This window comes from Tamandua tetradactyla, chromosome 5 (assembly GCF_023851605.1).
Source record: "Tamandua tetradactyla isolate mTamTet1 chromosome 5, mTamTet1.pri, whole genome shotgun sequence".
Lineage (NCBI taxonomy): Eukaryota > Metazoa > Chordata > Mammalia > Pilosa > Myrmecophagidae > Tamandua > Tamandua tetradactyla.
Genome location: NC_135331.1, coordinates 155,555,418 through 155,578,712, shown reverse-complemented (window position 1 = coordinate 155,578,712; position 23,295 = coordinate 155,555,418). Strand labels below are relative to the sequence as shown.

The window sequence follows — 23,295 nt, the reverse complement described above, 5'->3', positions numbered from 1 at the left end:
TGTACTGTTTCTAGTTATTTAGTAGTTGTTCTGGAGGAGGAACTAAGACGCACGCACCTTACTAAGCCGCCATCTTCTCCGGAACTCACACTGTGTATCTTTTATCTGTTATGACATTTTATATATTTATCTTGCTTTTTCTCTCTACTAAAAAGTTGGTTATCTGGATGATCCAGTCCCTGATCAACATATACCATGTAAGGGATAAATAGCATAGTTAGAAATGAGTGTATCATCTCCTCACCCTCATTATTTCTTCACTTACCTTAGTTGACTAGTGCACTTCTTCTTAGTAACTATTTTGGGCTTATTGATAAGATGTCAGTCAGGTCAGTGCAAAGGAATATTCCAGTATGATTATGTCAGGTAATTTCTGATTACTTAAATATGTATATAGTAATCAATACCATTTGGAAGTTGTGCAAATCATTATCAATCTACTCAATTATATTATCATCCAGGCACCATTTCTCCATCTTTTAGTTAAAGATATCATGATATTCTTCATAGCATTTTTCTTCTCTACTATGTTGTTAATTATGTTTTTTTCTTAACACATCTGTGATTAGGTCTACAGATTTATTTGAATTTGACAAATCATTTACCTACTCCAAATTTTTAATCAAATGTGAAATTCTCATCAATGGCATATTTGGGACTGCAGATGAATTCCTCTAGAGCAACTATGTATCTCTTATTATCTATTTATCTTCAGTTTCAGATTCCCTGATTGATTAATAGTCTTTAACTTATTTGTTCCCTAAGTCTCTAGGGTAGTTAGCATAAGCACTTGCATAATTATGTTAAAAGTTCTATGACAGACATATTACCAAGTGGAAACATAGCATGTGTTTCCCAAGAATATATGTACAGCTACTGTTTGCTTTGAAGCACCACACATTAGACTTAATGTGATATTGAAGAAACTAAGGTTATCATACATAAATCAAGAGGCATTCCAAATATACCTTTTTAATAAAATAAATGAGGTGAGTACTTGTACGTCTCTTTTAAAACTAACTCTGTTCTGAGCAAATGCATTGCTGGTGATATCCATTTACATCCCAACAATGTAAAACATAGATCTGGATGAATCAGTGACTTCTTAGCTTCCTATTTGAAAGACATTAATTGGCTGATAGCACTGTGTGTTAGTCAATAGTAAGATGGATATTGGGGAAAATATGGACCATCCCTTCAAATAAACTAATATTTAAGCTTCGTCTTACAGAAGTTAAACAATATGCCATGCATGTAAAAATAAGGAATTAGGTATGTTAATAATGTGAATTATATTTACTAGTATATCTTACATATATTTTGGAAAAATATTCATAAATTGTAATATTTTAGGTGGCTATTTTCTATGTAAAATAGTCACCATTTTATTGTCAAATATAATGTATCTTAAATAAAAAGTACTACAGAACCCAATTAAAAAGTAGTTATATATTCTATAATTGAGGGGAGCTTAAAAATGGAGCCCGGATCTTGAATTAATTAAGCCAAGAAGGTCAATCTGATCATCAGGAACATTATTTGTGGGAGACGCGAGTTTACCATCACTTGCTTACAGAAATATTGGAAAATTGGAGTCCTAAAAGGAAAACCTATTAAGTTTATACCAGTAGCATTTAATTGAGTTAGGTATGGAAAAGAAAAGACAGAGATATATTCATATAAGACACACAGTAAAGCAGCATATTTAATGTATTACAATGATGTTCCACACCCAGATGTAAGTAGCAAAGCTAATTATGTATATATCTGTGTTATTGTCTTGGGACACTGTACTTGATTACTGTCTATTTGGGAATAGTACCCATGAAACAGATAATTTTGATATTGCAATAATTAAGAATAACATTCTGCGCATAATGAGTTATGGTTACTATAGAAATAAGGTTAATGGAGGACAAAATGGTTGTTTTGAAATGTGTTTTAATTTACTTAAAATGTGAATGATGAGCAATGATTTTGCTTTAAAAAAACATCGATGTGTTTAAATTTGCTAACTTCTATTTTTTGGTTATTATGATTATTGTTTATGGTATATGACTCATATACATGCCATATCAAACTTTAATGGACTAAGCATATCACATGATCGCTTTATGGATGATTATACTTAAACAACTATACATTTCTACTTATTTATTTTGACTTACTTAAGCAAAGGAATTCTTGGTCTAGGGAAAGAACACTGTGAAGTAAGAAGGTCATTCAATGTTCTCTTCAGTCCAAAGTTGTTTTAATTTGTAAGTAAAATCTCTATATAGGGAAATACACAAATCATAAGTGAAAAGTCCTGTGAGTTTTGAAAAAAGGGAAATATTCATTTTCCACTACACCTATCAAAATGAAGAATATTTGCATCATATATATGATGGGATCATACAGAATGTTCCCTTTGATGCTTGACCTCTTACCCTCAAAATAATATCTGTAAAATTTGCCCAGGTTGTTGCATATATTAGCAGTTTGTTCCATTTTACTATTGATTAGTGGTCCTATGTATGGTGTAAATATTGTTATCCATTCTTCTCTTAATGGACATATGGGTTGTTTTCAAATTTGGTTTTTATCAATGAAATTACCAAAATCATTCTTTCAGAAAGCCTTTTTGAGGACATATGTTTTACTGCTCCTAGGTAAATACCTAGTGGAATTACTGGGCTATGTGGAAAGTGTATGTTTAACTTTTTAAGAAACTACTAAAATATTTTGCTAAATAGTTGTACCATCTGTACTCTCAGCATCAATATGTAAGTGACCCAATTCCTTCAAATTTTCACCAATATTTTTTCAATCATTTTAATTGTATTAAATTGGATGGGTGGATTGTAGTATCTCATCAAGTCTGTAAATTATACTTCCAAATTATTAATCATTCTTATTAATTTTGTTTTCTTAATGTAACTGCTTATTGTGCCCCTTCTAAGAAGTCTTTGCATACTGCCAGTTTGCAGAGATTAACTAATTTATTTACTTTTTCTTTAAATTAAAGAAACTGCAAGTTTACCAAAAAAATAATATAGGGAGTATAAAGTTTCTATATACCCCCCTTAGTGCAATTCTTCCTATTATTAACAGCTTCCATTAGTGTGGCACTTTGTTACAATAGATGAAACAGCATTATTAAAATTATACTACTAACTCTAGTTCATAGATTACGTTATGGTCCATTCTTGTGTTTTTTTATAATTCTATTTTTTATTTTATTCTATTAACCAAAACATAACTGAAAATCTCCCCTATTATCCATATTCAAATATAAGATTCAATGTTGTTAATTTCAGTCACAACGTTGTGCTACCATCACCACCATCCATTATAAAAAATTTCCAATCACCCAAAACAGAAACTCTACCAATTAAGCATTATCTTCTCATTTCCTACCCTAACCTGACCCTAGTTTCTGATGCTGTGAATTTTCTTATTCTAATTATTTCAAAAAAATGAGATCATATAATATTGGCCTTTTAGGTTGTTTTATTTCACTCAACATATCTTCAAGGCACCTCCATGATGTGCTATGTATCACCCTTCATTCTTTTACAGCTGTATAATATACCATTGTATGTACATGCCGCATTTTGTTTATTCATTCATTGGTTAATGGACTTTTCAGTTGTTTCCATATTTTGACAATTGTGAATAACACCACTATGAACATTGGTGTGCAAGTATTTCTTTGAATTTCTGCTTTCGGTTCTTTGGAATATATATCTAGAAGTGAGATTTCTAGGTCATATGGTAATTCTATCCTTAATTTCCTGAGGAAACACCAAACCACTGTCTTCCACAGTGGCTCTATCATTTCACATTCCCACCAACAATGAGAAAGTATTTTTATTTCTCCACATCCTCTTCAAAACCTATAATGTTCTATTTTTAAAATAGGAGCCATTCTATCTAATGGCTTTACACCATTCTGGTGTAAAATGGTACCTCATTATGATTTTGATTTACATTTACATTAACAATTTACATTGTTAATGATGTGCAACATCTTTTCACGTGCTTTTTGATCTTTTGTATATCTTCTTGGAGAGATGTCTATTCAAGTCTTTTGCCCATTTTTCAATTAGGTTGTTTTTTTACTGTTGAGTTGAAGCATTTCTTTATATATTCTGGATATTAAACTCTTGCAGGATATGTGGTTTCCAAATATTTTTCTCACATTGCATAAGTTGTCTTTTTACTTTCATGATAAAGTCCTTTGAAGTGAATTTTACCAAACTCTTACAGAATAATTAACATAAATCTTGCTCAAACTGTTACCAAAAATTGAAGAGGAGGAAATGCTCTCTCTCATTCTATGAAGCCATCACCATCATACCAAAGCCAAACAAAGACACCACAAGAAAAGTAAATACTGACAAATATCTTCTATTAATATAGAGACAAAATCTTCAACAGAAAACCAAGTTCAATAGCACACTAAAAGATGTACATACCATGATCATATGGGATTTATCCCAGATAGGCAAGGATGGGTCAATATAAGAAAATCAATTAATGTAACACACAAGATTAACAGAACGAAGAGGAAAAAAACACATAATCATCTCAATTGGTACATTAAAGGCAATTGACAAAATCCAGGCCTCCTTCTAGATAAAAACAATTAGAAAACTAGAAATGGAATGAATTTTCCTCAACATGGTAAAAAATATATATGATAAATAAACAGCTAACATTATACTCCATGGTGAAAGACTGAAAACTTTCCTTTAAGATCAGGAACAAGACAGGATGCCCACTGTCACCACTATTATTTAACATCGTACTGGAATTTCTTGCCAGAGCAATTAGGCAAGAGAAAGAAATAAAATGCTCCCAAATTGGAAAGGGAGAAATGAAACTCTCCCTATTTTCAGATGATATGAACATTTCTATATACAGAAAATCCTGTTAAATCCACAATAAAGCTTCTAATAGCAATAAATGAATTCAGCAAACTATTAGGGTACAAAATGAACACTCAAAAATTAGTAGTGTTTCTATACACTAGAAATGAACAATCTGAAGAAATCAAGAAAAAACCTTTATTTGAAATAGCAACTAAGATAATGAGTATCTAGGAATAAATCTAACCAGAATGTAAAGGGCATATTCAAAGAATACTACAAAACATTGCTAAAATAAATAAAAGAAAACCTAAACAACTTAGTGGTTTTTAAGATATAAATCCTTTTTTTATTCTTCTAATGCTTATATTTGAGCATATATTATAATTTGTAGCTTTCACCCTAAACATAAGACATATAAAAAAGTAAAGAAAATATACATATATTATGATAGCAACAAAAAGGGAAACTCAATTGATCTTAAACTAAGAGATTTCCCTGAAAAAAACAGGCAAATGAGAATTCACAAGGGTCGATCATGGTCAAGGACATTCCAAAGGTCTGCTGTCCCCACTTGAATAAGCCTCCAAGCTCACTTGCAGTAAGCAGAATAAGGGTGACCCAAAGATGGCCAGGTCTTAATTCCCAGACTCTGTGACTATGTTAGGTTACATGACAAAGGAGAATTAAAATAGCAGATAGAATTCTTCGATAGTCATCTGACCTATAAACAGGGAGATATCCTGGTTTATTCATGTGGTCCCATTATAATCACAAAACTCCCTAAAGTAGAAGATGGAGGCAGATAAGAGAACCAGAGAGACTAGAAGGACTCAGTTCAATGTTACTATTTTTAAGATGCAGAAAGCAGGCGAAGAACCAAGGAGCATAGGTAGCCTTTAGAAGCTGGAAGGGACCACGGAACAGATGCCCTCCTACAGCCTCTGTAGGAAAGGCAATGTTTAAGGGACGTGGTTTTCAAGAGTAAAATAGTAGAATTAGAATCTCTCCAAAGGAAAACAAATCACTTGCAATTTCATTCCTCCCAAAGATAAAATGAATTCAGAAGACTTCAAGGAACGGTGATAAGCTTAAGCATCACTAAAATGATTGTTAAATTTTAGTAAGTATGAACTGGAAGCAGAAGAAAGAGGAAGAAGAAGAGGAGGAGACAAAGAAAAGAAGGATGAAAGGAAGTTAATGTTTTAAATAATAATCTGAAAATAAAAAACTGCACATTACAGCCACAATGGAGTTGGACAAAGTGAAGTGTTCAGAGAGATGGAGGGAAAAAAGAAAGTGAAGGAAGAAATTGAAAAATGAGAAAATTTTAGCAAAATACATTTAAATATTTGTGTTGAAAATTAAGTATAACAACTTAAAGAATAGAAACAGAATGTACAGGTATCAAAATAGGGAACAAGCAGAAGTCAATCAGCCCAGTAGAAGCTAGAGAAACTTGAAGAACGCACAGCAAGTAGAAAACACAAAGTAAGATTACAGATATCAGTAATAACTGATCACAAACACTGTGAATGAGTTAAATTCTCCTATTCCCAGACACTGTGAATTAGTTTCATTCTCTTGTTCTAAGACAGAGACTACATAATTGATCACCCTATTTAACTTACTATGTCTTTGTATTTCTTTTTGAATTTCCAAGGAAGAATAAATATGCACAAATGGCCAAGAAAAATTAATGAAAAAGAAAAAAATAAGGTATTTTCCTACCACATATGTAACAAAGCAAAGCTCTAAATGATAACTGTGTGGTGTCAGAATAGTAACAGATAAACAGATCAGTGACACAGAATTAAGCTGCAGACAAACACAAACATGAATGGAACGAACAATACAATTTCAAAAGAGTGGGGAAAAGAAAAATATTTTTAAATTGCATTTATTTTCCAGTTTTGATTGTAAGGTAATCTTTCTTTGCATAAAACTTTTGACATGAGAATGACTAGTTTATTGAAAAAAAAGAGGCTCTAAAGTAATATATATGTACATCTTCTTTCACCAGTATAACCCTGAGTGACACCAATATGATAAAATCGTATGACTAAAGTATTATTTCTTTGTCTTCCTAATATTAGATGAATTATGCTGGAGTGGCATAATGCTGACAAGAGTTAATAGCAAGGCATAACAATAAAAATATTGCTAATTATATTTCTATAATAAAGGCATAATAAAATGTTATTAGCTGTTCTGTGGCATAGCTTATCCATAAAGAATTGTAAACAGAGAAATTACGGTTATTAAATATTAGTGATGATACGTGCCGTTACACTGGAGAGGTAGTCTGATAAATATCAGCCCATGTGAAAGAAACGAGCTAAAATACTCACACTCACTGTTACACTTTTTCCATATAGAAGCTCAGTATCCTAATTTTTATTCATGTCATTAACAGACAGCTCTATGTGAAGAAATCAGATAATTTTTCCTCAACATCATAACTGTTCTTTACCTTTTCCTTATAATGCTTATGTGCCAAGTGTAAAAATTGCTTCAGAAGCTATCTTAAAATACACACACATAAAAATGAGCCCTTAAAAATACCAAAGCAAGCTTAACCTGGAAATCACTTTGAGGAACCTTTAAATGTTTCTATACAATGCTGACAATCTACAAAGGCTTCTGGATGCATTCTTTCATTCCTTTTATTTTTTTTGCATGGACAGGCACCAGGAATCGAACCCAGGTCTCCGGCATGGCAGGCGAGAATTCTGCCACTGGGCCGCCATCACACCACCCTCTAGATGCATTCTTAATGAACCATACTTATTATTAGATACAGAATTTCGTGTTCTATCAGCAGGGTAGTTGAGTTGGCAAAACAAAACTAAATTTCCTAAAATAATACATAGACTCCCATATTTCACTATCCCAACTTCGAAAGTCACAGAATATCAGATGCACAGTAGCTTTGCCTTTAAAAGGCTTTGGCATGGACACACTGTGACTTTTGTATCTGCTTAAAAAATACACTGACTCCCTTAACTGTTTTGACTCTTTGGAATAATATTTATAAACCTAGATTCAGTGAAAATCTTATATGCTAGAGGGTATTGTGTGAACAAAAACCCAAACCATTTGTGCTAATTCATTACTCTTTACTAAGTCATCTTGATGCTGACATGCAGAGGAAAGAGGATATATGACAAATCTTTCATTTCATGATCAAAAGCACAGTGATGGGGTCTATAATATTTTATTAAGTGAAATCCCATCTAAAGCAGGGCATTCTAATTTTTCCCCAAATCAACACTTCCACCACTATTGCCAAAGAAATAGCACCTCACACTTTTCTCCAGAGAGCAAGTACAAAGGGTTAAACAAAATCCACCCTGACAGTACTAGAAACAGTTTTCTCTCGGTGTGTGTTGGTTCACTGCTCCACAGGGCATAGCAGATGTTGTGTCTGGTAGTAAGAAGGGCCCAGGAGGTGTGGGCTGTCAATCACTTTTTTTTTTCCCTAACTACAGGCTACGCTATGGATATGAAGCCCAACTAAAACAATCTGCCTCAGCTGGGGTGTGTGAGGTATCAATAACCCTTGGCAGAGGTGTCAAGAGCCTCCTTGGAACCAAACTTCCCTGCTGACCAGATACTTAGCAAGTTAACGAGATAGCACTGAGCATTCACCATTTTTCCAATGCAACAATTAACACAACTGGAAATTCACTGCACTGATATGCTCAGGGAAGAATTTCACCAAAGTTCCCTTTAATGGAACTGAGGCAAGTCATAAATGCTGGGCCAAATCGGGGGAGGTTCATTTTCAAGTTTCAGCTTGGCAGGTACTTTGATTAAATACATTTTTAAAACTAAGAGAATCTGAAAAATAGAACCGTTATCAAAAGTACTTTCTCGGTACATTCATATAAATATTTTCTGAGTACACTAAAACTACATTCAGTTCCACTCTTACAAATACTGATGTTGTATCTTTGAAAATTTAGACTGCCAAATTTCCTAATAAGAGAAGAGGACTAAAACTGGGTTTAAGAAGAGAACATAAGTAGGCAAAGTTTTACTAAAGTGAATAATCTTAGCATCTATAGATAAGTGTATAAGAGCATATTCAGAAGTTATTCCATAAGCAACATTTAGACATCTATACAACTTGAAAGGAATAGAGCAAGTGACTTGATTAAAATAAATTTCTCCTCTTTAAAAGATACATATCAAGTTGGTATATTTCCTGACCTGAATATATTTTGTGTTAGTTTTCCAAGTTATACTATCAAAGGTTTGCCTATCGTTTAATTCATAATATCATTAGATAGCAATTATATACTTTAAAAGTAGATATAATATTTCTTGAAAAATACTTGGTATGTGGGAAAACATGAATATTAGCTTTAAACAATTTAATGTTGTCTTTGCTTTGAAATTCAATAATGCCATCAGCTTGTAAGACCTCTTAGAGCCGTGCATTTCACACAGCAAAAGCTGCTTTCTGTTACAAAAGCGCAGCAGCTGTGGCTCCCGCAGATACCCTTAAAGACAGATATAATAAAACACTGGGAGGGAGTAGGTCGACACAGGAGCATGAAATGGACGAGATGAAGCCCCTTTGTCACAGCCAAACAGGCTATAAAGTTACTATAGTAACATACAGTATTAAACTCCAGGTGGATTGACTTAATCTTCCTCAAACAAAAAATAAAGGTTAACAAAAACCAAACCAGTAATGATTACAATTACTCTACCCAAATATTTTTCAAGAAGTTGTTATTTTTTATTTTGCCTGGAGAAATGGGGAATAGGGAATACTGGCTCATGTTCCGATTTGAAGAAACAAACCCTAGAAGTTTGGAGTGTGAGGGAAGAAATGCAGTTTTTAAATATTTTGAGCAAATCCAATGACTTGAGTAGCAAGAAAACCAAAGTAACAATGAAAGAACAATTAGAGCACATAGATTCTGTAGCCCAGCTGTTTCTGCATTCATCCCGTCTTTGCCGAATGATGAGGATTTGAACTGTAATATCTCTGGGTCTGGCCCTAAATTCATTGATAATTCAGCAGCCTTTTCTTAACTTTGGCTGAAGAGTACCCAGCACCATTTGTTTCAGTGTACATTCTCAGAAAGGAAATAATGACTTAGGATATAAGGTGAAGTATCTATAAAATAAGAGCAGATGAGCTAGCTGATAGAACATGGGGCAAAAAGTATTAAAAAAAAAAAGAAAAAAGTAGAAATGAAAAAGCAAGGAATTGAAAAATCACAAAATGAACTTTAATTCTTAAATTTCACAAAGGAAGTAAATCTAAGCATTTAGGAGACATAATACTATCTTGAGTAGATGTCAAGTCCTATTTATTTCCCCTTGCAGGTAAAGTACTTAATATTCTTATTTTGCTGTGGTCCATAACCATTTTATCTATAAATCACTCCTATGAGCAAAACCTCACAAATTATTTAATCTATCCAAACTATGATACACACACACACACACAATCACACAAAATCTTATTTGTTTTGCTTCAGTAAATACCCATTTTTTGTGGCTCTATTTTCAAACATTAAATGTTCTATCTTAAATGTAAGTGAAAAATTGCTATGAAAAATAATCCTGTGCATTTGCCTATGAGATTAATCCAATGATCACTTTAATTGCTCTTTTTTCAATACTGTTCTAATGATCTGAAAGAGTTAAGAGACTTTTATGAACCTTAATTTATGTCATGGAATTAGGCACCAGGGCAAGCTGGACTCAATAAGAATATTTTTAGTAGGATTTAGCTAACAGGGCGAGGCATACCTTTAATGGATTTAGTTTAGGTAAACAACCTTTGTCTAGACAGCCCAAATGTCACAGGTATTGGTGCTCATTTTAAGTGGTAACTTCTATGCAAATAATTGCTAAGTTGCATTTTGTGCTTTGTGCTGACATTTTATGAATTAAGGTTTTTGACAACATCAAGAACTGAATGTATACTCATAAGTGGTAGTTTTAATCATAAGTCTTTTTTACTGGCCACTTGTTTGACAACATGGGAAGGATTAGATTTTAGATTGTAATTTTGGATTTATGATGTGCTGTTATGACTGCTTAAGATTTCTAGTAGAATTGAGGACTAGAAAAGAGATGGGAAGAGTTGACAGCAGACTGCTAGGGGAGCAGAAGGGCAGAATTAGGACGAAGGGGTGAGAAAATACAGTTACAGAAAAGAAGAGTAAGACACTTATGTAAGTAGATATCCATTTCATTAACCTTCTATAATATATTCATGCACATAGAATGAAGAAATTTTGGGAATTAGAGCAGTGTCATTTTTCACAGCTGATTTAAATTTAAACTTCCTTGTAACATATAACTGAGGATGATACCCTATATCAAATATATTTTCTCTAGTAATTAATTTATAAATCATATGACCTTTACTTTTAAGCTAGCCATGCTTAAATTCATCCATAAAATATTTACTGTTGGCTTGTTTCACTGTTGAAAAATCATACGAAAGGAGATGAGAACAAATAAATAAATAGTCTTGACCTTATGGAGACTTTCCAACTATCACATAGATTCTGCTATTAGTACTACGAATTTAAGACACATCCATCTAGAGGCCGAACATATAAGCATTGTACAAAACTGCCTCAAGGAATAGTTCAATGCAGCCTCGCAATTTTGACTCATTTAAAAATAGGTGCACCATTCTTATTTTGGGTTTTCCACAATTTCTAAACATCTAGGAAAGAAAGAGCAGTAAATTTCATTTATTCCTTATCTATAAAGTAGTAATCTCATAATTTTATATAGACTGAAAGAATAATTTCAAATCATTGACAGTAAATTCTGACAAAAACAATTCTGTGATGTGATAGAAGTTATAAAACTAAGAGGAGGCTGAAATAAATGATTTCTTTACAGCCATATAATTTCATTCTAAGGGGAAATGCAATTCAAAATTTTTATATAGGATAGAGTTTCTGTTTTCCCATGAAAACATTCACTTATTTATGTACGCAAACTTTCTATTTTCACTATTTTAATTTTGTTAAGAGCACTGTATCAACTGAGGTTGCAATTTTTTATCCTGATTGATAACATCAGAACCAAAAACAGACAAAAATCCAATCTGTAATAAAAAGGATATGTGGTCCAAAGCAGATACCATTGCACTAAATGTATTAGAAGAGAATGAGTCACAGATACCCTATTTGCAACCAGTATAATCTATTATTTCTTTTCCCCCTTGTCCCCCTTCAGTATGCAATCCACATTCTACCAGAAGGGCTGTGAGGTTCAAAACAATAATTAAAAACTCAGGGCTCTAATAACTTTGATGAATACAGTGGGTCTACTCCATTGTATAAGTTGCTCACAGAGAAGGGAAAAATAAATGGAGTTTTAAAAGACAAATTAGTTTAATTCATAAAAAAAGTTCACATAATGGGCAATAGTTCATACAGATCAGTGCTGCCATCTTCTTTCAAAGAAGTAAATAAGGGAAGGAAAGGAGGCTACGACTCATGTTTCTATGCTATCAGCTGGAAAATGTTTCAGACCCTTAAAATTGCTATAATTTTCACCTCAGGCATCCCCAATACTTGATAAAGCATTTAGGATGAAATCCACACCAATCCGCAAACTCCGGCATCCTTCTCAGAAACCCCTCAGATCCCTCTGGCATCCTCAACAACTTGACTGAACTCACTGAGCATTCCATCAGAATAACAGAGCCACCTTCATCTGATTCCCTTTTGGGATAGAAAAGATGAGTCAGAAACAGACGACAAAAGCCATTACAGACAGTTTATATACAGAACAGAGTTTTAATGACCCTGTAGATCACACCCCAAATTCTCTACCTTCAGAGTGAATGATATGAACTGAAGTTTCTAGTCTGTTAATGAAAAAACTAGAACATATCTGTGCTCTCTTTGAACAGTAGATATTTTGTGAATCAGCTGCAAAAAGCAGTCGAATCACCTTTACTTCTGTATTAATAACATTTAGTAAGGCCAGTAATAATATTTTCATGGGATGTAAAGTCCTCTAGAGGCTTTTGGTATTCTCTAAGTGTATCCATATCAGAAAGAAAACTCAGGAAGTTCATAATGATGGAAGATGCAATTAGTGTGCTTTAGTTTCCACTCCCCGCCCCCAATAGAAATGGTTTTGCAGTGACTTCACAAAATATGGAGCCAAGTTCTCTCAGCGAGCTCCCTTGATACTTGTAAAACCTGAATTAATTTTTATTTTTAAATCATAGTGTCCATAGCTCTCTTTGAATGGAGATTCCCTAAAGCCTAACATGTTTTCATGAAATACTGTTAACTAATTCCTTAATGACTTTCATTGCTGGACTGTTCCTTTTTTCTGTTTTCACTCAAGATATGAAGATTTAAAAATAGGTCTCTGCAATAACCATGAGTTTTATAGAAGAAAATGAAGTGTTTTTCCTCCTTGGGTGACAGAGCCTCAGCTTCAGAGTTTTCCTTTCAAGTAGCAATCAGAAAATATTAAAAATGATATTAAAATTCTCCAAAAATACATGAAAATAGTAGGAAAATAATTTACGAGTGAAACCTGAAGCCCCGATTGCTTAGCCGTGTTTATACTGTATAAAAATTAATTGCCCTTAATATCACATGTAATTTATGATATACTAATAGTGTACTAGAATGTGAGTTCCATGGCGGGGAGGAGACATGGTGTCTATTTTATTCATTCCTTTATCTTAGGTGAACAAAATAGGACCTGGCACATATTAGGTACTAACTGTTCATTGAATAAACCAACCAATGAAGAAATGACTGCATTTGATCTAATTTCCTTCAGGTGCCTAAATTACAGAAAGGAATAGATTATTTTACTAAATGTTTCAACCGAGTGAAGTAAATTGGAATCCACTTTAGAAAACAGGTTTAAATTGTTAGTCTTCCTTAACGACCATACAATTTATAGTAAGGTTGTATCAAGCTGGTAATTTTCTTTATTTGTTTAGAAATTAATGGTCTCTGAATATATATCACTAGGCTAGTGTCAAAGACAAATTCAGGGACATAATCATGAAGAACAAAGAGGAATACTTACCTGTAAAAGAAAAATGTTTACAAGGAGGTTTGCTGAAAAACTGCTCCCTAAACACAGATCAAAGCAGGTATTTAAAGAAGATTAAACTCCCCCCAAATAAGGTTGCAAGGTAGGCTTTTGCATGTTCACAGTGGAAGAAAACCAGTAGCTTTCTCAAATGATTATCATATCTGCAAGAGTCTTCACATGCCCGCAGGTGTCAGGACTGCTAGGTCAGTAATAATCTTGTTTTCCTAGAGAGTTTGCAACTGTGGGGAAAGGACAAAAACCTACACTGATTTGGGGATCTGGTGCTAGACAGGGGTCCTATTTTGTTTTTGTTTGTGTTACAATGCAGACAGTTTTCTCCTTCGTGTGTTTCATTTTTATTTTTGACCGAGGTATGATGTGTTTAGTCATAACAGAGGCAGAACAAGATGTCAATATGTCAATGCTACTTTTCCACTAGAATTTGTGACCAGAAAGTGATTGATTCAAGATGTATTTATTGCAGGTCTCATGTAAATTTGTTTACAATACCAGGCCACCTGAGCCATTGCCGCTTTCCATCAAGAAGAACAAACTGGGGATGCTTTAGTTTTGTTCCCTAGAAATCACCCAGGACTCTTCTCAGGACACTGGGAAGTTTTTGTCCACCATGCATCTCACCCCCTTCTCAGTCCCAAAGAACCTCTGACTCCTGATTTTGCAGTAGGAGGGAGAGTGGCATTGAACTTGGAACCACAGTCCTGGTTAGAATCCCAAACTTGCCACCTACTGGGTTTGTTCCTGGAGCAGACCCGTTAACCTCTCCAAACCTCAGTTTCCTAATTTATAAGACTGTGATAATAAAACTTGTTAACAGGATTTTCTGAGAATTACAGATAATATATATAAACAATTACAGCTGTGACTGCCCCATCCCCAAACTTGCGCAGTTAATGCTTAGTTTTCAGAATTACCACCATTACTATTTTCCTCATTTTAGCCCTGTTATTGTATTTTTTATCTGGAATTTAGACATGGGTTTGTTGATCTTGAAGTCCTTGTTTCTCTCAAAAAAATGCCCACACTTAACCTTTCCACTGTTTTGCTTCTCACTAACTTGGAAAACTACTTTGGCCTGAAACAAAACCCCAGGACCAAACCCTCTGGCCGCCACTGCCCTCCAGGCCCAAGAAAAGCAGATCTGACCTGACATACTGCCTTCCTTTACAGTCGAGGCTTTATCCTCTTTCAGTCTTGGATTCAGATTCTGGACTGTGACATCACCATCAGTTTCCTCATCCACAGGAATCAGATGACAAAATCCTCTATTAGTGTAATAAGGAATGAATTAAATAATATGCATAGGCTACTTAGCACAGTGTGTATACATATTTAAAGTGTGATAAAAGAGGGTTCTCCTTATGATTTATTGAATAAATAGAAGATAGGTCCCAGAACACTTCATATTTATATGATGTACTCCTTTCAAGTAACTCACAAGATAAGTGATGCAAGTCTACATATAGGAAATACGTTGGATTTTTTAATATTTTGTTTTGTTTCTGTGAAAAACTAAAGAATGCATTTATTAGGCCCACAGATGTTAATGATCTTTAACTTTCATGCTTTGAGATTTAAAGAGTATTCTTTGCTAGAATTCATGCCTTTGGATTTTCATAGTCATTATTCAGAATAAGTTTGGCAGGACTGGAGTCATATATACATAAGTATATATATATTGTTTATATGATATTAAATATTAAGATAATAGTTTTGGATAATTTTTCTATAATACCAAGAGTTATAAAATGAACAGACTTGACTAAGGATTGTAATAGCTTTAAATTAGTCAGTTTTTAATTATAATTGCTGACATGATAGTCCTACTAGAATCTGGAATATGGATTCAATGATTTTCAAATCTCTGTAGTCCCAAAGAAGCCTCAATTGTGTCTTTGAATTCTTAGGAAGAGAAGTCTTATCTGTTGCAAAAATGGCACTGTTAATATACATCTCAAAAGTGCTGGTTAATTATGGGTAATGTATATTTGAAAATAATTTTCTTTTCCAGATAGGTACTTGCCTTAATTTAAGAAAAATATGTCAACAGAATACTTACTCATTGATCCAACTACATTTGATCTTCAATGAATGGTGTTTGGAAAACTGGATATCCACAGGCAGAAGAATGAAGATAGACTCCTACCTCACACCATATACAAAAGTCAACTCATAATGGATCCAGTACCTAAATAAAAGAGCCAAAACTATAAAACTCTTAGAAGATAATATAGGAGCAAATCATCATAATCTGAGATTCAGCAATGGATTCTTAGATTATGACACCAAAACCATGAACAACAAAAGAAACAATTGATTTGATTTCATAAAAAATTAAAAACTTTTGTGCATGGAAGGGAGTTATAGAGAAACTAAAAAGACAGCCTACAGAATGGGAGAAAATAGTTCCAAATCATACATCAGATAAAGGTTTAATATCTAGAATATATAAAGAACCTTTACAACGCAACAGCAAAAATACAAACAACACATTTAGAAAATGAACAAAGGGTGGGACTAGACAGTTCTCCAAAGAAGAGATACAAATTTTCAATGAACACATGAAAAGATGCTCCACATCATTAGCCACTAAGGAAAGACAAAATAAAACCACAATGAGATACCTTTTCACATCTACAAGAATGGCTTCTATTAAAAAGAAAGAAAGAAGGTAAGAAATACGTTTTGGAGAGAATGCAGAGAAATTGGAACTCTAGTGCATTGTCAGTAGGAACATCAAATGGTATTTCTATTGAAATGCTTTCACTATTGAAAGCATTATGACGGTTCCTCAAAAAGTTAAGTTTAAAACTACCATTTGACCTGATAACCCACTTCTAGGTATGTAGTGGGTGAAAAACTAGGTTGCAAACAGATACTTGTACACAAATGTTTATAGCATCATTACTCACCACAGCCAAAAGCTGAAAATACCCTAGTGTCCATCAACAAATGAATTGAGTAACCAAATATAATACATACACATAATTGATTATTATTCAGCCATAAGGAAAAATGAAGTCATGAGACTTGATTCAGCACAGAAGAACCTTGAAAACATCATATTCAGTGAAATAGGCACAACACATAAGGACAGAAATTCTATGACGTCACTTATAATAGATGACTAGAAGTAAATTTGAAGACAGAGAACAGATTAGAGATAATTGAAGATAGGGAAGGGAAAGTGTCCGCAAAAAAATTTTTTTAAAAACCCAGGTATTTAAAGTAAACAAAATCATTTTGGAAAAAGTTCTTTTTCTTTATAAATAATGGTTAAAATATAATTGGGATTATTTCTTTGTAAAACACTTTTTAATTATTTTGAGCAATAATATTTTGATACTGTGATGTATTTTCTCCTTCATTTGAACCAAGATTAAATTAAAGTCCCAATCCATTTCTTGTCGAATTCAATTCCCCCTAATAGTAGTTATGAACAGCTGTCTCAAGCAGTTTTACCAATGAGGATTTCCCTTAAAAATATGAATTATGAACATTTGTCATGGAATAAACATGAAAGGAATTCAGAATTTATTGGCATCTACTGAGTATAACTCTTATAAGATCCCTTTGTTATGCTAATGATATGTGCCAAATTTTCTGTAGCTTGATCATTTTAATGTATAAAACGTAAAAATGTATAATATATAGATTAGCCATTTGTTTAATAACATTAGTTTAGACTCTTGATATACTTTATAATTTACAAAGCACTTTTACATTTGTAATTTAATTATAACACTTTGTTAATTCAGAAATGGATTGTTCCTCAAATTAATAAAGTTTTGTATCACAGAAACTACCAATTTTGAGTCCCGTTCATGATTTTCCCTAATGTGTTAAATTATTCAAAAATCAGTTGTAAATTATAGAACTTTGTAGGATGAATCACATACTCTACACATCTTTATGTTAAATATTTGCCCTTCTTGAAGACTTTCTTCCATCATTAAAAATATGTCATATGTGTAGTCTCTTATGGTATCAGGGCAAGAGAAAATTTTGTAGGACTTTTTACAAGATTACTGAAATGTGTAAAAAGGATAGATGGATAAAAGAAAAATGAGCCTCGTCACTGCTCACTTAAGATTCTCTTTTCTGTTTTAGGAAAATGTGTGAAGATTAAAACTGAAATCATACAACCGGCAAGAACTGTGTTCGGAGATTAGGTTTATTCTATTGCATGTAACAACATTTCGGAGTTTTTGTGTGGCTTTTTCATGTTGCTGATGCCTGCCCCATTTGGGGGAAGAAAACAAGAAGCGAAACATTTCTAGAAAAGCCACTGCGGTAGTATCTGAGACAACACCATTCTTATTTCACTGCGATTTTATTTCATTCTTGTAGGCTTAACATCTCACTGCATGAACAAAGAAAATATCACGTGGAAAGGGTTTCAGGCTAGCTACTTCCAAAAGGATACAACCCTCCAAGTGCTATCAATATCATCCACACACCCACACGCTTCGCACTTTTGAATACTTTTACTGAAAACCATTAATAAAGCAACAATCTTAGTGTGGTGCTTAACCATGTGTCACAGTGAAACAAGTCCATGTAAATCTGTGAACTACACGACAATGATCAAATTAACAGTCATTTCAAGAAAAAAAAAATGCCCCTCGGGCTGAAAAATAATTAGTAGTCTCTCACTATCTTTTCCTTCTAATAAAAAATCACGATATTATTGTTGACTGTGCTAATAAAACACCTCCCGTGACCCTGATGTAGCTTCATGTAAAATGTAAGGACTGTTCTATTGTGCAGTCTCACACAGGTTTCATTGAGCATTTCCTTTGGCTCTTCATCTGTGAACACAAGGACCTCTAAAGCTGAAGAAGTTTTGTCACACTGTAAAACAATTCTCACTTGCTTATTTCTGCAGTTAAAAACAAAGAACTCACCTAAAATTTCCTCCTATTTAAAATGTCATACCTTTAACTGCGCAAATTTAACTTTAATACTTTTAAGTGCATAAACTGACTATTCAGAGCTTTGGATATTAGTGGAAACAAGCACAAGGGACAGAAAAGGCAAACAGGGAAAATTCATTTAACAAATAAAGCTTCCCAAGGTTGACACATATTTTGCCAGGAACATCATCTGGGATTTCAAGTTTTAGAAAAACATTATATTGAAGAGGTCATAATGCTTCCAGGTTGCTCAACATACTTTTCTTTTGGTTGTTTGTATTTATTTCACAACTATTTATTCAATGTTTTTCTGCAAAACAGTATTGTAGGTCTAGGGAGGGTAGAAAGAAGGGAAAACCTGACTCCTGTTGTCAGGGAGCATCACAAATATCTGATGTGTTGGGTTTCTGAGCTGAAGTGATGAGCAGATGCTGGTTACTGATGTTCCCAATATAGAAGCTGAGGATGAAAAGTCATTTAGTTTTAAAGAACCACAGTTACAAAAGGGTCAATCCAAACACCGAACAGCATCTGTACATTGATAGCATGATTCATGAAAAGCCCAGTTTCAGGATTCAGTGCAACTGAGAAAAAGGCTTCTGAGTCTGGAGTGGTGAACAAGACGTTGTCTGTGCCCTCAGGTAGCTTGAAGTCCAGCAAGGGAAAATGCAGGACCATAACTGATTATAATACAAGCTGGGACATGGTGACTTGTTCTTGGGACCCGTTACCTCTGCAGCAGAATATTTTGATTTTGCTTTTCTTAAATTCTTAGAAGCAGACATTTGCAGTAATGCATGCATGTATTCCTTTGGAAAAAGAGCTGTGAATATTTCATTATATTTATCAAAGGTAATGTTGATGTAATTTCTAATTTTAAGCATTATCAGAAAACATACATTAATTGACATTAGAGAGCAAGGAATTGAAAAGAGAAAATGAATGTCAAGTTTACGGGAAATATTACAAGATGCATATGAGAAAAAACAGCTTTGGTGAAAACAAAGAATTTTGTTTACTTATTTTTTTATGCAAGGGAAATCTCAGCATACTTCTAAAACCCAGTTTCTCAAAGTGTGCTCAGTAGAATATTATGATAAAAATATTTTCCAGGTCAAATGAGTCTAGAAAGATGAGTTTAAAGGCAAGTTAGCATTTTTAAGACTTTAATATGGTCATCTCCATAGTGACCCTCTAGGACATTACAGAGCATCTTAAGGGACCAGAGTTCCAAGGAACAAAGTTTGGGCAGTGCCACATCTGAGCGAATATTAGAACTACAGATTCTCAGGTCCCATCTCTGCCATGTAGGGTGTAGTCTGTATTTCCAACAAGGTTCTTATGTGATTTCCATGAAACCATCTGATTTAATACCCTCTGCAGATATTTGGGAGCCCTGCTGCTGAACGTAGGCTTTCTTATTTAGGTGCTACAGGTGAATCAATGTTCAGATACACTAGTTTTTAATTTAACAGTAGGCATGAAAACATTTCTTCAGAGAGCCTCACAATAGGAAGAAGAAAGTGAATGCTTTTTATAAACATCCTTGGAGGAGGGAAAATGTTGTGCTACTGAGGCTGCGCTGTGCGCTACATCATAGCGATGTTAACATTTTCTAGACAAAGAGAATGGAAAAGGAGAGTTGCCAAATGTCAGTTAGGGCTCAAGAGATCTGCCTAATTATACTCAGCGCATTCGTTATCTATACAGTTCACTGTTAACTTTCAGCACAGGATGAGGCCACTGATCTTTTTCTAAAACAGAGAAAACACCTCCTAGCTCTCTTCTCCCTTTCGCTAAGGTACCCGAGTGCTCATTCAAGTGAAACGAGAAGAGATGTGCCTTTGCTGGAGCTACTGCAAGCTGCCAGTGTCCAAATACTGAAAACTTCACCCTACCTCACTTCCAACGTATAAGACTCATGGGTGGTTTTGATCAACTATTCCCACTCCTCAGCTTTGCAACTTGAGTTTCCGCAGGGAACAAGGCAAGGAAGATGATAAAGAAAGGCAGATAGAACTGTCACAGAAGGCTGAAGGCAAGAAGTGAAAGGAAAATTGTATATTTGTGAAAAAGTCAAGTCCATAAATTAAATTGTTTTCACAGACCTCTCTCCCAAAACATGTTATTTTTGAGACCAAAGCTTCACATAGCTCCTAAACTGGTACTGATGCTGATATTTTTCTAGAAAATCAAGGGTAATGCCACACTTATTAGGATAATTTTACAAATGAATTGTGGGGAAAATAGATATTATTGTCCTGATAGATAGTCAGGATTTTCTTTCTACTTTGCACATTCCATATTTACAAACATCGACAAAATTATCTTTGTCAGGGAATTCTTATACTTGGAATCAGTATAATTTAGAGCTGAGGATAAATCATCACAGTTTAAAAACCTGATATCTCACCTTATTTATCAAAATGATTTGTTACAAATTTATTAAAATGCAAATTTTAATCTCTATTTCTCTATCTTTAAAATGATATTTTAAATTCACACTACTAAATCAATCTACATTAAGAAAAATCTTCTTGTCTATAAAGTTCTTCAGTGTATATAATAAATAAAAAGTCTGGCCCAAGGTAATCAAATGATGGATGGATGTGTGAGTGAAAGGAAAAAATGAAGAAATCCAATACACACAAATACAGTTTCCACCATCAGTTATTCACGTTTTTGCCTTAACTTTCTAACCGCCTTTTGCAGTGAATATTATCTTGATTTGCCATCATGATATAAAAGTTTAACTTATTCTCATATGTTTCTTCATTGATGTTCAAATAATATATCAAGATAACAAATCTCAATTTGTTATCATCTCCCACATTTCTACGAATGAATAGATTCGGATGCCTGGGTCTCACTTGGGGTTTCTCATAGGGTTGCAAACAAATGAAGGCTTGTGCTGGTTTCATGGAAGGTTTGATTGGACTGGACATCCAAGATATTATCCAAGATGGCAGGCTATTCGTGCGCAATGTCCTGTGGGAGCTGAGCTGGGGCTGCCAAACAGAACATGCACATGTGGCCTTTTCATGTGGCTTGTGATTCTAGCAGGTTCTAAGAGGAAGCATGTTTCCCAAGATTCCAGTGAGAGGAAATCTCAAGAATCTTTTGATTTAATTTCAAATGGCCCAGAATATAACTTTTGCTAGTTTCTATTAGAAATGGCAAGTCAGTAAATCCAGGCCAGGTTCAAAAAGAGGAGAACTGGACTCTACCTAATGCTGAGAGCAGCCGTATGCAGTGTTGACTTTTGGATGACATTAGAACCAGAACCAGCCATACAGGGATGAGAAAGAATTAATGGTAGTCATCTTTGACTATCATGGCATTTTTTATGGTTCTCTCTTTAAAGATGTAAACATATTGCATATTCAAAGTGAGATATTCCAGCAAAGGCACACTTCCTTTCTGCTGTAGGGAATCCTATTCAAGAAACCTATTCAAACTTTCCAGGTTTATTTTTCCTTGAAACTGAGGAAAAGAACAAAACTCTTAAATGGGACTTACCTTATTTCCATTGAGTATAAAAATTCCCAATAATTTTATGCCCTGCCATAGATATGACAAATCTTTTATAAACTGTGAAGCACTAAGAAAATATAATTACCCTTTTTTTTAAACCTAAAGTAATAGACTTTTATATAAAGGGGATCGAGGATTATGTTATTTCATTTACATTTCCATGGAGCAAATATTAATAACCCTATTTTGTAGACTAGGCTCTAATGATTGAGTGGGCTTTTTTTTTTTTTTTTTTGGTCTAAAAATGTACAATTAATAAATAGTAAAATTGAAATTCCAGCCCGAGATTTATGCTTTTTACACTACATCTGTTCCTTCAATGAAAAGTTAATGATGGGTGCATGGGGTGACTTAGTGGTAGAATGCTTGCCTTCCATGTGGGAAACCCAGGTTTGATTCCTGGATCATGCACCCCCTCCAAAAAGAAGGTTAATGAAAGTGAGAACTTGCAGAGAAATTGTAGATGAAAGAAGGAGGTAGGGTAAGGGCAAGGTACAGTAGAAGCCAGGAATCATTGTAATGAGAAACTTTCATTTTTCTCTTAATTGTTCCAACCTATATTTCCTACAATGATTGTAGGAAATGGCCAGAGTAACAGAGTCTTGTAGCAACCACAGTCTGTGAAAAAGAACATTAAAAACAATAACACACACAGGCATGATCTTGCTTGTGTAAAATACTTAGAAAAAGCAAATTCATAGAGACAGATAGTAAATTAAAGGCTACCAGGAGTGAAGAGGTGAGGGAAATGGGGAGTAGCTACTTAAAGAGGGCAGACTTTCTGTTTGAAGAAACGCAAAAGTTTGGGTAATGGATGATGATGGTAGCACAATGTCGCAAATACTATTATACCACTAAAATGCACACTTAAGATGCTAAAAATGGGACATTTTGAGTTGTGTGTATAT

The 23,295-nt window shown here is 33.9% G+C and overlaps 1 long non-coding RNA gene across 2 annotated transcripts in view; it reads right to left on the bottom strand.

Annotated features, from left to right (window-relative positions):
* Positions 1-23,295, bottom strand: part of LOC143682826 (uncharacterized) — a 416,713-nt gene that overhangs the window by 11,278 nt on the left and 382,140 nt on the right. For both annotated transcript variants that reach the window (XR_013175303.1, XR_013175302.1), the window contains exons 6-7: positions 15,084-15,202; positions 2,169-2,271 (exon numbers count right to left, since the gene is read on the bottom strand). This is a non-coding gene — a long non-coding RNA (uncharacterized LOC143682826). The remainder of the gene's footprint in view (positions 1-2,168; positions 2,272-15,083; positions 15,203-23,295) is intronic.